General features: G+C 40.9%; 1 long non-coding RNA gene across 1 annotated transcript in view; it reads left to right on the forward strand.

Annotated features, from left to right (window-relative positions):
* LOC103729134 overlaps positions 1-10,931 on the forward strand; it is a 360,622-nt gene extending 349,691 nt beyond the window's left edge. The window contains exon 11 of the long non-coding RNA XR_003848550.1: positions 9,552-10,931. This is a non-coding gene — a long non-coding RNA (uncharacterized LOC103729134). The remainder of the gene's footprint in view (positions 1-9,551) is intronic.
* The last annotated feature ends 3,700 nt before the right edge of the window (positions 10,932-14,631 follow it).

The following is a 14,631-nucleotide window of genomic DNA, read 5'->3' on the forward strand; positions in this document are numbered from 1 at the left end:
AAAAAAATTTTTTCTCAAGTGTGATGTATATGCAATGTGTGTAGGAGGGTGGTTAGGACTGGGGGTTGCACTCATACACCTATGTGGATGCCAGAGACAGATGCTGGGTGCCCTCTTCTATCATTCTCTTTTTATTCCTTTGAGACAGGGTCTCTCACTGAATCTGAAGCTAGGCTTTCACCCAGCGAGTTCCAGTAATCTTCCTATATTCACCTTCCCACATGCACACTCACCCACACCAGGATTGGATACCTGAGTCATGGCCATCCCTAGTTTATTACCTGGGTGCTGGGGATTTGAACTCAGATCCTCATGTTTACACAGCAAATGCTCTTATCTACCAAGCCATCTCCCCAGTCCAATAAAAATATTTTTGAAGGAAACGTGATAGCAAACGGACCTCATTCCTTTCATCTGCTTAAAAAATGTGCAAAAATACGTGTAACTACCATTGTATTTTATAGAAAATCAACATTTTGAAACCATGAAAAAGATAACGATACCCACTGTTACCACTTCTAACTGTAACTGAACATGAAAGAATGGATGCAGTGCCAATTTCAGGAACAGACAAAAAGTTCCAGCCAGTGAGCAGCGAGATAGCCAAAAGAAATAAAAGGCTGAAGCCTTAGAAAGGAAAAAAGAGAACTGTCATCTAAAAACATGATATGATTTTGTGTGCATAAAACCTAAAACATCATATATATTGATTGACATAATTAAGCAAATTTTCTGGATATAAAAATAATTCTACAAATCCAACTGAATTAATATATACTTGAAACTAGAAGCAAAAATTTAAGAAGATAGCATTCATAACAGCATGAAAAATATATAAGAATAACGCTAAGAAAATAATGAAAGACTTTTGAATACATTATAAAACGTCATTAACAGGTATTAAGAACACCAAAATGCTCATGGATTAGAAGCTTTCATATTGTTAAAAATATAAATTCTCCTTCAGTGAAATCCAAATGCAGTCCTGCCCCCTAATTTTTAGGATCCAACAAGCTGATTCCAATATATCTACAGACTTACAAAGGACAACTGAGAGACAACCAAATGAGAGGACATGCTCTACCAGATTTCAGCCAATAGGCTAGGTGACAAAATTCAATTCAGAAGCAGACCAACGTATCCTGTAGAGATGCTAATGCTCACTGTATGAAGGGGTAATGGCAGTTTGGTAAGGAAAGAACAGATGTTGTAAGTATTGCTATCATAATGGGGCATCCATCTGCAAATTGAGCATCCCTATTCTGCAAATCCAAAATCTGAAATGCTTCAAAATCTGAAACTTTCTGAGCCCCAACATGATTCCACAATCTGGAAATTCTATGCTTCACTACACATAACAGATCATATGCAAAACGCAAGTGAAGTGCAGGCACACCACACGGTATGTCTTCATCTTGACTGTGACCTGTCACATGAGATGAGGTAGGCATAAAGTGTGCATGGAACATCAGTGAATTTAATGTTTGGACTTTGGCCCCACTCCCAAAATATCTCATTATATATAATACAAATGTTCCAAAATATGAAAAAGTTCAGAATCTAAAAAACTTCTGAACCAAAGCATTTGGATAAGGGATACTCAATTTGAATTAAGAAAAAAGTCCAGGTAAAAAGTAAATTATACTCCTACCTCACATCACATGCAGAAACAAAATCCAGTTACTTGGTTATGTGACTGGAAGAGAATAAATTCATAAAATAACATGGAGAATACTTTTAAGAGTGAAGGATAAATAAGAATGTCTTAAATGTAATACCAGAAAACACAGATTCTATGACAACTATATTATTTCACTACATTAAAAAAACAAAACAAAACTACCTATCAGAAAGGTAATAAGTGATTTTTGTGGCTCAGGCCTAGAATCCTAGCACTTGAGAGACTGAGGCAGGAGGATTGGGGGCAGCCTGAGCTACCTAGTGAGCCTAGACTACAGAGTAAGGCACTATATCAAAAATAAAGATAATTTGAAAAGACAGTGTATCAGTATCAGAGTATCAATACCTGAAACACATATCACCAGCAATTGTTCACAGAAGATGAAAGGACTCACCCAAATCAGTAAGAATAGAGACAACAAAGATTTGAATATAAAAAACAGAAAATCCAAATGACCAATAACATATGAATAGATAGCTTCTTTGTGCAGTGAATGGTGATTAACTCAGAAGTTTGCAACTAGTCAAAGTTGAGAAAACAAGTGTCTGTGGATTTCTCACCACACATGGAACATCTTTATCCCATCCCTTCCCTAAGGCTCAGGGACCACCATAGAAGAGGAAGGTAGAAAGACTAGATGAGCCAGAGGACCGAGCAAAACCATGTCTTCTGTACATTACAGGACTGCTGCACTCATGAACTCAGAGTAGCTGTGGGTCCCTGAATAAGAAGATCTGCTCAAGATCAAGCCAGTCAACATTCTGTTGTGGAGAGGGAAGGGATTCATGAGTCCCCACCCTCACTGAGCCTCAACGGACAGGTTTCTAGGGGAGGGAGAGTCAGTGTTGTTTAAGGGTGTGACCTCTGGTAGGTCAATCACACTCCACTGGGTGGCCCCAAATACAGGAGTATATGGACAACACAAATTGGAGTTGATGGGTTACTAAAAAGAGGACATGATATGTGTGGGGGGGGTCGGGGGTAGGGAGGTAGGTGGATCTGGAAGGAATTGGGGTTGAATATGATCAGAATACATTGTATGAAATTCTCAGAGAAAATGAAAATACCTAGGATAAAATGTGCAGAGATGCCCAACCTCACTATTACTGGGACATATGGAAATAAAAACAAAAATAAACACTGTTTCTCACGTATTAGATTAAGATACATTAACGTAATTTTGCATGTATAAATGCTGCAAGAACAAAAAGTGCCGCCTTGTCACTCACCACGGGCATAAACAGTAAAGCCATTTGCTTTCTTTGGCCGATCATCCACAGGAGTTAAAGATATACTCATGACTCAGTGATTTCAATCCTCGCTGCGTGCTGTAGAGAAACCAGCGTAGTGTACCCTGGGATTAATGCAGGCTCTGTTAGTGCAGATCTGAAGTGCATCCTGCACAGAAGGCAGAGCTTACAGCTTTCCACAGAATAGTAAGAATGCAGTGTGAAAATGAGCAAACTCCCCGGGTAACTCTGACAAACATGTACTGAGGAAAGAAGCCAGAAAAAATAAGAATTCTATTTCTATAAAATGTCAGAAACAGACCTTTTGGAGGATCCATTCTTAAGGAGCAAACTAAGAAGAAAACAAGCGAATTGCACTGCTGATGACCTCTGAGGAAGATAGGATGGGCCGCTAGCCAGGATCGTCAATAGCAGAGTGTGGTAATGACACTGGGTTTATATTTACAATTATTCAACTAACTATGAAAAGATTGTATGCACTTTTCTGTGTGTATTAGTTACTTTTGCATCATTGTGATCCACAATACCCGGCAAACAACTTACAGGAAGAGAAATTTCTTTTGGCCCACACTTTCAGAGGGTCAGTCCATCTGCAGAGGGAATGTATGACAGAGTTCATGGCAACAGGAGTGTATGGCAGACACTCCTTACATCCTAGCAGAGCAGAAGGCTGAGAACCTGGAAACTAGGGGCCAGGTTCTAACCTCTGAAGGCCCATTCCCAGTGACCTGCCTCCACCAGCCAGGCCCAACTGACTGAAGCTTCCTGTTCTAGTTTGAGCTGTTGTTAGACCAAACACCATGACCCAAAGCAACTTGGGGCGGAAAGGGGTTATTTCATTTTACAGGTTATAGTTCATCATCTAGGGAAGCCAAGGCAGGAGACTGAAGCAGAAAACAGAGGCATTCAGCTGCCTGCTGGGAAGGATGCCTACGAGGGCAGAGGTGTCTGCGAGGAGGGCCTGATAGAATAGCCTGCCCCTCTCACTGGTCAGCCAGCCTGATCTAGTTGGTAAGTTCCAGGCCAATGTGAAATCTTGGCTCAAAAAACCAAGATGAACAGCATCTGAGAAATGACAGCTGAAGTTGTTCCGTGGCCTCCACACACATGCTCATACAAGTGCCCCTCACACACATGAACACACATGCATGTATGTACATACTATATGAGAACCTGCTCCTAATCCTCCAACTGTTGCAAAGAACAGACAGATTCTCCCTCTAATCCCCTCTATCTGGTTTGCTGCCTCTAACAGAGACCAAGACGGGAAAGATGAAAAGTTCCTGACACATTTCAGCAAGGGAGGTGGTCATATCCATGATGAAGCATCAGTTCTGTGGAAATGGTTTCAGGAGGGGTGGGTAATAGGCCTGAAGACACCAATCCCAGTGCTCACAGCTGACTTCACACTGGGTAGTTGGCAACAGGCAGACACCAAGCAATGGACCAGTAGAAAGGACTCCACAGTCAGCACGTAACTATTTCCAGCAGATGAAGTGGGGTCACCCTCTGTCTACTTGTTAGCTCATCAGGGTGGAATTTCCCACTGGAGAACTGTGTACTTGGGTTTTCCCCAGTCTTTCAACTCCAGAGATAGTGGCCTCACCTCTAGGCCAGCATTTCAACAGCAAGCACACCACAAATTTATAGAATTCGGACAGTATGAAAAAGTAAAACAATAAAAAACATTAAGTAGAAAAACTATACTAGGTAACTAGTATGTATATGGGAAACAAGCAACTGTTCCCATTTTGATTACACTGTTCTATGTGTGTTGTGACTTGTAAAACATTGGAAATTTGGGGACTACTACAGTTCATCTTCACAATAAACAAAGACTAAAGAAAAGAAGGGCTAGGTGAGGGAGGGGCTGGTGAGTTGAGATCCTAATTGCTAATAGATATGCTGTAAAATAAGTAGGCTGTTCAATAGGAGCCAATAAATTTGGGAAAAGCTAATTTAAATAAATTATACAGTATTTCAGAGCACATTAGTGTACATTGTGCCTCCCATAAAGGAAAAAGGAACATGAGGCTATTGACAAAACCACTAGACTTCCCACCATCATCTGAGGAAAGTGCCTCAGAAATAGCTACAGTAAAACAAGCCTCTTGCTGCTCTACACGCATTGCAGGGTAGAATGTTCTTGCTCAGGGACTTTCAAGATGTGATGCAGAAGGAATTTGTCTCCGTGTAACATTCTACCCTTTCCCATCGCCCGGTTTAGTGGGCCCACACTGGCCTTTCCTTTTACTTGTGGCGAGTGTCAAGTCTGATAAAGTTGAAGGAAAAAAGAGTGTGAGGGGATTTAATCAATCTGGCTGAGTTCCAAGCCTCTGTGGAAAAGCCTCACAGAACTCAGGGATAATCTGTCCTTGGTTGGAGCTGTTAGCATTTGGCCAGAGAATAAAATTTTTCATCCTTTTCATGGGTTTTCTTTACTGGAAGAAAGAAAACAAATAAGTTCAAAGAAATAACCAGAAAAATGTGCAGAAACCTTAAAAAATGGGATCTCCATGACTTTGCAAAATAAACAAAGAATAAAGGTATAACTTACATGTAAATTCACAGGCTTCTTAACCTGGAATTTTTTTAATGGTATTTCTACTGATTTTCTTTACAAATAATGAATTAGAAACAATCAGCCAAAGAATGTCCTGTGGATGGAATTACAGTAAGGACTAAGTTGATTAAAAACATAGGGTAAAGAATTATGTAGCCTTCTTTACTTTTTTTAGGTGTCCAGATAATCTTTTATATCATAGCAATATAAACTCCAACCATATGAGCAAAACTCAAATTAAGAGGCCATGCCAAAAGAAACAGAACTTCACATTTATTTTGTTTCTACTTGGAAAGTATCTTTCCTCTCAAGAAACACGTTTAGAAGGATGTAAACGTGGTTTTCTGTCTGGGGCCAGACCCAGAAAATGAAAGACCATGGGGAAAAAAATCAACTCAGCTTTTCCAGATTTGAAATAATGTATGATTTTTGTTCTTTCTCAACATTTCAGAGCAGGTTTGGTATAATGCTCAATTCATTCACCCAGTGAATCACCTTTCCTTTGTGGGAATATTAATGCCAAGCTAAAAGTCTCCGTGTGAAGAAGGGGGAAATAATTTAAACACAGCAACGCTGTGAGAAGATTGGCAAGTGAAGTAACTTCGTCTGTGCCCCGCTACTTCTCCCTTCCACCCCTGAGGTCCTGTGGGCTATAGACGTGCATCGTTTAAGTAGCACCTTCCAGTGTTTCATGAAGACCTAATGGAAACTAATGTTGTCATCTGGTGTTCCCCTGTGTGATTTCTCTAACTCTGCAATTGGCAAACGGAGCTCTTCATGATGGTTCTGCCCTTATTTAATAAATGGTCCAAGATTTCCTTAAGATGCTTCAGAAAACTATTCAGCTGTGGTGCCAGGGGGATTTGAGAGTCAGAGTTCATTGCAAGAATATTCAAGTGGTCCGTTTGAATATTCCATATGAACCTACTGTGGGAACACATCACTGTCTCTAGACTTTCCATTTCAAAACATGAACAGCACTGGTGATTTTTTAAAAGTTCTTCCTCAAAGAACTTTTATCCTCAAGGGGTATGTACCAGGCACGTGCTATGAATCCTGGGAACAAGGATAGATGTAGGCAGCAAGATCCCATCCCTTAATGGAATTCAGTCTCTACCGGGAAGGCAGACATCAAATTAGAAATTAGCAGTAAGACTTAAGGAACACATGGAGAGGAATTAACCACTGTTGCGGATTTAATCTAGGTGTCAGGAAAGCCCCAACTCCACCCCCAAAGAAATTGATTTGACACAGTTGAAGGATGCTCAAAACAGCACCAAGCCAAGAAGGAACGTGAGCCATAGACCATCAGAAATGACAGAGGAAGGCATTTTCTTTGTTTTTTACTGGTCCGTAGATCTGTAGGCTTTATTTTCTAAGCCAGTGTCTTCCACATACAAGAACTATTTTCATTTCTCTTGGGATGTTTATTTGAAGACAGTTTTAAGATGAGAACCGATATTCATTGAACATGTTGAGCCAAGACCACTGGATCCTTACAACACCTGTCCTGTCCTATAGCCCATATTTGAAGACTGTGGATTCAGGTCATTTAGATGGGTGGTCATCTAAGGTAGGACTCAAAGCCAGACAGGGTGTTCAAATGACAGATTTCTCACCACTTCACTGATGTTTCTCCTCTTCAGATCTACAAAACATTTAATGAAGACGATAGGTGTCGGGGGTGTTTGGTTAAAAACAGTGTCCCAGGAGGAGGAGTGAAATAATAATTGCCCCAGGCCTGCTCTAGCTGTTTTGAGCTAGAATCTCAGAGGACGTGCTCTGGGAATTTAAATTTTAACAAGTTCCCCAGGTGCATCCCATGTATGTGCGAATCACTGAACTTCATCCTACTTCTGTGCACTGGTTTGAGAGACAAAGTGGTGGGCTGAAACCGATTGCTGAAGTGCAGTTTGCTGCGCCCCAGTCCCATCTGATGGGCTGTTCCTCTCACCTTCTAATGAAACACTGTAATGCAAAGTGCTTATGATTTTCAAACTGCAGATCATTTAGCCTCACAGTTGGGCAAGTTATCTAGCAGAGAGCTGCTTGGCCAAGCTTCAGCCAAGCTGTGAAAAGTGAGGCTCTTTCAGAGGAAGTTAGATAAGGCAAAAACTTACAAAAACAAACATCCTGAGGCCGGTGTTCAAAAGGCCACTGGCAAAATCTATAGCCTAACTCAAAGTGAGTTAAACAAACACATTACTAGGCCATCCAGGAAACGTGAAGCAGATGCCTGGAAGTGGGATGTGTATTTTCAACCTGAGGAGAAATATCCTGGGGAGTGATGATATGGAATGAGACACACAGTTCAGATGACAAACAGGATCTGCTGCTGGTGGTATACTTGGGATGGGTAGGTGGTGTTCCACTCATGTGGCTCAGAGTAGATTTGGTGTGGTCCTGTCCCTTAGTACCTCAATGTCTCAGTTCCAATCTGCCTTGCAAGGTCTGACAAGTTGTCAGAACTCTGTGAAATCTCTTTCCAGGAAACAAGTTTCTCTGCTGATTGGCACTAGGCTTCAGCCTTTTTCCCTTCTCAGCATGAGAGTCCTAGGGAAATTCCAGTGGCTTGGGGACCATCGTTTCAATAGCCTGATAGCCAAAGACAACGGCAAAGCATCTCTAGAATATCTTCATTTCTGCCAGGACCAGGATGGTTACACGGTCCCATGTAAAGCTGTGTGCCCTTTCTCTCTTCACTACAGAATTGCCTGATGGCAGAAGCAATGGCAGTAGACACCCAATGACCAGGGCTAAAGCTTGAGAGGTTTGAAATACTGGAAAGATTGTGGTACTGCATACCCTCCCAACTTGTAATGTGGAATAACAACAGTTATGGTTCAAAATGACAACAAACACAATGTCCTCTAAAGGACTTCTGCAGTGTCCCAAGTTTTCTTCTGACATGGATTCATGCCCTAGGGAAGATGAAAAATATCAATTCTGGGAAAGAAAAGACTCAGCATGTGCTACACAAACTTGATCTGGTGAAAAGGTGTTAGGCAAAGAGCTTGTGGCCCAGCATGGTTTGCTACCATCATTTTAATACAGCAGCATAGGCTCCCTGTCACATTTAAAGCAGTTTCCTTTGCTTTAAAGGGATGCTAAAGCTAGGCATGGTCTTACATATCCACCAACGGGAGGTAGGAGGATCATGATCCCAGGCCAACCTGGTCTACATAGTGAGACCTTGTCTCACTAGGGATGGATGGATGCTAAAGGCCTTTCCTTTGTGGACTAAGGTTTGGGATAATATTTTAGCATGTGGCATTATTTGAGCCTGGTTCTACAGAATTAAGGAAGTTTCTCCCAGCTTTGCATGTGGGCTCATCTCAGGATCTGCATCCCATTTTTCCATATGGTTTCATGTTGACGCTTTCTTTCTCATCCACATTTTCCTTGCATGATGACAGTTAATTAGGTATCGTTTTCATTTTTAATTAAGGAAACACTGTTTGCACTCCTCTTGGAACCATTCACCAAATGCCATCTAGACTCTTGACATTTATTTAGGAAATAGCATTTTGCAGAGTTTTTATAGCATGAATATTAGATGGTGAGAGTAATTCAAGACTCTACAACTGCAGGCTCATAGTCCTCTTCTGTATATTATAAGATCAGTCAGGTCAACCTTGAAATTTCAGCTGCACTTTGGATTTGTGTTATCAGAAATGATGTGAAAACTTTTAAGAGTACGTTAAGATAGCCACAAAACTTTGCTTATGCTACTTATATTTTCTCAACAAATTTTTTTGGTGGGAGACTAGGGATATGGTTCAATGACAGAGCACTTGCCTAGCACAGGCACGGACCTGGATTTGATCCCCAGCTCCAAAACCTTGTCCTTGGGAAGTGAATTTCTTTGCTACCACACGGCAGTTGTTAAGTAATGTGCAATTCTTACCCTAAGAAAAATTTCCAAGATCTAGTTGTGGGTTCAGGGAGAGATACAAAGAGAATAAGAGAGAGTGAGAGAGCAAGAGAGTCAGGGGGAGGGAAAGAGAGGGGAAGCATTATGGTAAACCTTTTTCTTATTTCCTTTCTTACATTTCAGGTTATTTATTGTATCTACTGGTGACATCAAGAACACTTGCTTTTAAGAAAAGCTTGTTTTGAAGGAGGAAAATGACCCCTTCTTTATGATTCTTAAGGAGCCAAAATTGTTTGGAAGTCATAGAACAGAACAAATTTGGTTCACTGGTGCAGTCTGCATTGTAAGACACTTCTTCAGATCTACATTGGCCAAAGACTTAGGTCCTGGAAACTGTTCTTTGGCTGCAAGTCTTCCAGTCCCATTTCCTGAAATCTCTGAAGGCAATTGTGAGACTGGTAAAGAGAGAACAATGTGAGTGAAGAGAAGTCATCGATGCTCATGCAGAGACCCAGGACCCAGAAGGACTCCGGTCTCAGCAATGGGCAAAGAGATGTATGACCCTGAGAAGGAAGAAAAGCTTGGGCCACAGGAACAATGCACGTGAAGGGTAACTGAAATATCCACAGAAAGATTTAAATTCCCGAAAATTATATAGTCATCTCTTATATGCATACTCTATGCATTTAATAGGTATTAATATGTGTGTAATAGGATATGCATATAGTATTATGATAGGATAACCAGATTCCTAGCTTCAGATGCACCTCATTGGAGGCTGTTAAAGGATTCTCTGCTGAACAAAATTGTTCTTCTCATCCAGTTCTTTCCTCCTGCGCCTAAATGAGAACCCTAAGGGCTAGTTTTTGGTATTCTTTTGGCAGACACTATTTCAACAAACATGTAATACCAAACATCTACACTATAAGTCCTAGAGCCAGACTGATAAATCCTCCATTTCCTGAGCTCTACAGATGATATCAAGCAATTTAATATTGGGTTTAAGGAGACTACTATATTGGTAAAGATGAATTTTTAATTCAGAAACGTTAAAATATAAAAATAAGGTTATCTTAGAATAGGATGCTTCTGAGATATTCAAAATGGGTGTCATAGTAAGACTATGACTTTAAATGAGGCTCATATCCTGGTTCTGCTGCATTTAGGTGAGCGTGAACAAGTCATTTCGACTCCTCGTGTTTCTGAGTTTTCATCTCTAAATCAAGGTAGTGAGCACTCTTTCACAGCTTTTTCAAGAGGCCCAAAGTAGTGTTCACAAAGCACAGGCAGCATCGCAATCGCCACTGTTTTACAGTATGGACTAGAGATTGAACGTGCAATGGCTGTCAGAACGCAGAGGCCAACTGAGAGAGTAAACTTAGTGATTAAAATATTGAAACTATGCCTATGTCTTAATCTCAGTTTGGTTACCTCTTAGCTAAATAAACTTGGGTGAATGTAATGGTAGGACTTTGAATCCTTAAATTGGTTAATGCAGGCATTAAGTTAATTATTGCAAGGACTGAATTAATTAAGCTAGCTAAAATAATTGGCTTGTTATATAGAAACTATTCAGTAAATAAAACTATTCTTATTAACTGTTAATATGCTTATTATTTTAAGTATAAGCATAATGTTAAATCATCTTGTCATTACTTTTAAAATTGTTACTGAAATAAAGTAAATGAAACAACATACCAAGCATCTTTTTAAATTTTATTTATTTTTATTTTATGTGTATGACTATATTTGCCTGCATGTATGTGAGTGCACCCGTGTCATGCAATGCTGTGGAGGTCAGAAGAGGGCTTCAGATTCCCCTGGAACTGGAGTTAAGGATGGTTCGTAGCCGACATGTGGGTGCTGGGAATCAAACCCGGGTCCTCTGCAAGAGCAGTCAGTGCTCTTAACCGCTGAGCCATCTCTCCAGCCCCAGCATACCAAGCATCTCTTTTTAAGTATCGCTTCAGTGGCATAAGGACATTCATGCTGCTGTGTGGCCCTCACTACCATTCATCTCTAGAACATTTTAATTATCCCACTGAAACTCTGTACCCATCAGTAATAACTGTGATATCTCCTGACCTCATTCCTGTTAATAACGTTCTGTCTCTAGGAACTTGCCAATTCTAGGTACTTTGTAAAACCAGAGCCAGCCATGCAATACTTATCCCTTTGTGTTTCGTTTATTTCACTTGAAAGCTGTACTTTTAAGATCATAGTTCAAGTTAGCTGCCTTGCTTTGGGGCCTGCAGTAAAGCAGTACATCATGGTGGAGTAGCTGCTCACCTGACAATAGCTAGTAAGCAGAAAGAGAGAGGAAGAGGGGAGGGCCTCAATACTCCTGTCAAGGGCTTGCCCCCATTGACTAACTTCTTCCCACTAGAGTCTATTCTTTGTTTTTGAAATTCTTTGTATTTTTTACTCATTGTTTTTACTGAATTTTTGCCAATTTCATATAATATATGCAATCATATGTAGATCCCTTCCCTTATCCGCACACCCCCTTCATACCTCCACCAATCTGATGTGCTCGTGTGTGTGTGTGTGTGTGTGTGTGTGTGTGTGTGTATATGTAGATCCCTTCCCTTATCTGCACACCCCCTTCATACCTCCACCAACCTGATGTGCTCGTGTGTGTGTGTGTGTGTGTGTGTGTGTGTGTGTGTGTGTGTTTATGTATATGAGCCTATAGAGTTAAATTTGTGTCCCAAATGCTCTTTGGTGTGTGTTCATCTACTGGTGCCTGGTCAACCTGCCAAGGGTTTCAGCAGTCATGAATTACCAATACTTCCTCAAGTACAGTTGGGGTTTCTTCTTATGTCTATGCTGGGATTTTGTCTGGCTTGATCTTAGGTGAGTCTTGTGCATGCTGTCACCACTGCTATGAGTTCATGTGAGTAACTGACCAGCTCTCTGGAAAATTTTGTTTCCTTGTGGTCATGCACCATCTCTGACTCTTGCAATCTTTCCACCCCTCTTCCACAATGGTCCCTGAGCCCTGGGAGGCAGAAGCTTGATACAGGTGTCCTAAGCACTCTGCAGCCTCTTATTCTACGCACATTTACCAGTTGTGGTTCTCTGTGTTAATCACCATCTGTTTTTTACTTTTTTTTTCTTTTCTGATTTTTTTTTTTTGAGATAGGGTCTCCCTGTAGCCCCAGCTGTCCTGGAACTCACTATGTAGACCAGACTGGCCTTGAACTCACAGAGATCCACCTGCCTTTGCCTCCCAAGTGCTGGGATTAAAGGCGTGCACCACCGCATCCGGCTGTTTTTCACTTTTTTAAAATTTATTTTTATTTTATGTGTATGAGTGTATTGCCTCCGTGTATGTAAGTGCACCTGTGCTGAGCAGTGCCCATGGAAGACAGACGAGGGCATTGGATCCCCAGGAACTGGAGTTACAGATGGTTGTTAGCCATGTGGTTACTGAAATTCGAACCCAGGTCTTCTGCAAGAATAGTCAATGTTCTTAACAACTAAGTCATCTCTCCAGCCCCTAATCACCATTTGATACATAAGGAATCTTCACTGCTGAGATTGGAGAGATGCATAATTTATGGATATAACAGTAAGTCATTAGGAGTCAATTTAATACTTTATCTATTTAGCAGAATAATAGTATTGGGCTCTCCCCTATGTCTGTGATCTGTCTAACCTCAGGTTCCTAGATTCTACTTCTTAATACCTTCTAATATCACCACAAACTGGCAGCCCAGCCTTCCACACACGGGCCATTGGGAGACACATGCAAATAGTAAGCAATATCACTACTGACATTTTGGTTCAACTAACTCCTTGTGGTAGAGTGCCCCATGCAGTTTGGGATACTTACCCACATCTCTGGCTTCTACCTACATTTATCTGTCTTCCACAACAATCAAACCATCTCCAGACATTACATTCATCCTCTGAGAGTCACAACTGCCCTAGATTGAAAACTACCATTCTAGGCATAAAGTGTTGAAGGCTCAGCAAGGTTTCAGCATGGAGGGCAGAAAGTCCTGTTAGATTCTTCCATCTTGCTTCTGCCTCACAGGGGGAAGATGTTTTCATCATTCTTCTAGACACATCTGAGAGACTGAACTGAAAGTTCTCTACAGTGGCACTGAATTACATGGTCCACTGCTAAGGTGTCTAGGAGATTAGCCGTATTTGACTAAATTTGCACGTCGGATTATGTCAGTGCAGTGAAATGGACAAAGGTAAAAGCAAGTGAGGGTGGGCTTTGATTCCACTGTTGAAAATGCTTTAAAATTTTGGTGTCAAAAATGATATCGAAAGAAACCACTCATGTATACAACTCCTCTCTCAAATTTTAGGATTTTTGCATTCCTGCTGTGATACCAAAAATTTAAAGCAAACAAACTTACTGGACAGCAAGTTCTTTTGTCTTTTTCCTTTGGGAACAGAAAACGTTACCAAGAGCTCAGCATCTAAAGAGAATGTTATCAAAGTTATTTACTGTTGTTGCCTGTTGAATAAGATATCTAAATCCTGGCCAGGGAGATGACTCAGTGAGTAAAGGCAGAGGCACTTACCAACAGGCCTGATAACCTGAGTTGGAGCTCTAGGACCTATGTAGTGGAAGGAAAGAACTGACTCCCACAAGTTGTCCTCTGACTCAGAGAGAAAGAGAGAGAGGGAGAGAGAGAGAGAGAGAGAGAGAGAGAGAGAGAGAGAGAGAGAGAGAGAGAGAGAGAGAGAGAGAGAGAGAGAGAGAGAGAGAGAGAAAGAGAGAGAGAGAAAGAGAGAGAGAGAGAAAGAGAGAGAGAGAGAAAGAGAGAGAGAGAGAAGAATTTAAAAAATTAGAGATACCCAAATCCTTGGATACTAGCAGTTTCAGCAATGTGTGGAATAAAATATGTACCATAACTGGCATTCAGTTACACCATTTCTGGAGGGCCGCCAAAAACTCTGAAGTTTAACTGACCTTCAAATTTAGAGAGGGTAACATAAACAAAGATTAATGGTTCACTCCAGGTGTGTAGACCAAAAATGACAGACTAGGAAGTGAACATGAATAACCATAGCATCCTTTTCTTGTGTTATTTTCTATCTTGTCTTTTTTTTTCTCTCCTCATTCTGCCTCTCTTAGCTTAATACTGGGGATTCTGTCCACACAGTGATCAACTCATAACAGATAACCAATGAATATTGCTTAATAAAAAACCCAAGCCACGGATACCAGAGGAAATAAAATAGACAAGCTTTTTTTATGTGTGTATACGTGTGTGCTGGGGCACCTATGTATAAATGT

This window comes from Nannospalax galili, unplaced genomic scaffold (assembly GCF_000622305.1).
Source record: "Nannospalax galili isolate Female #2095 unplaced genomic scaffold, S.galili_v1.0 scaffold1051, whole genome shotgun sequence".
In the NCBI taxonomy this organism is placed as follows: Eukaryota; Metazoa; Chordata; class Mammalia; order Rodentia; family Spalacidae; genus Nannospalax; species Nannospalax galili.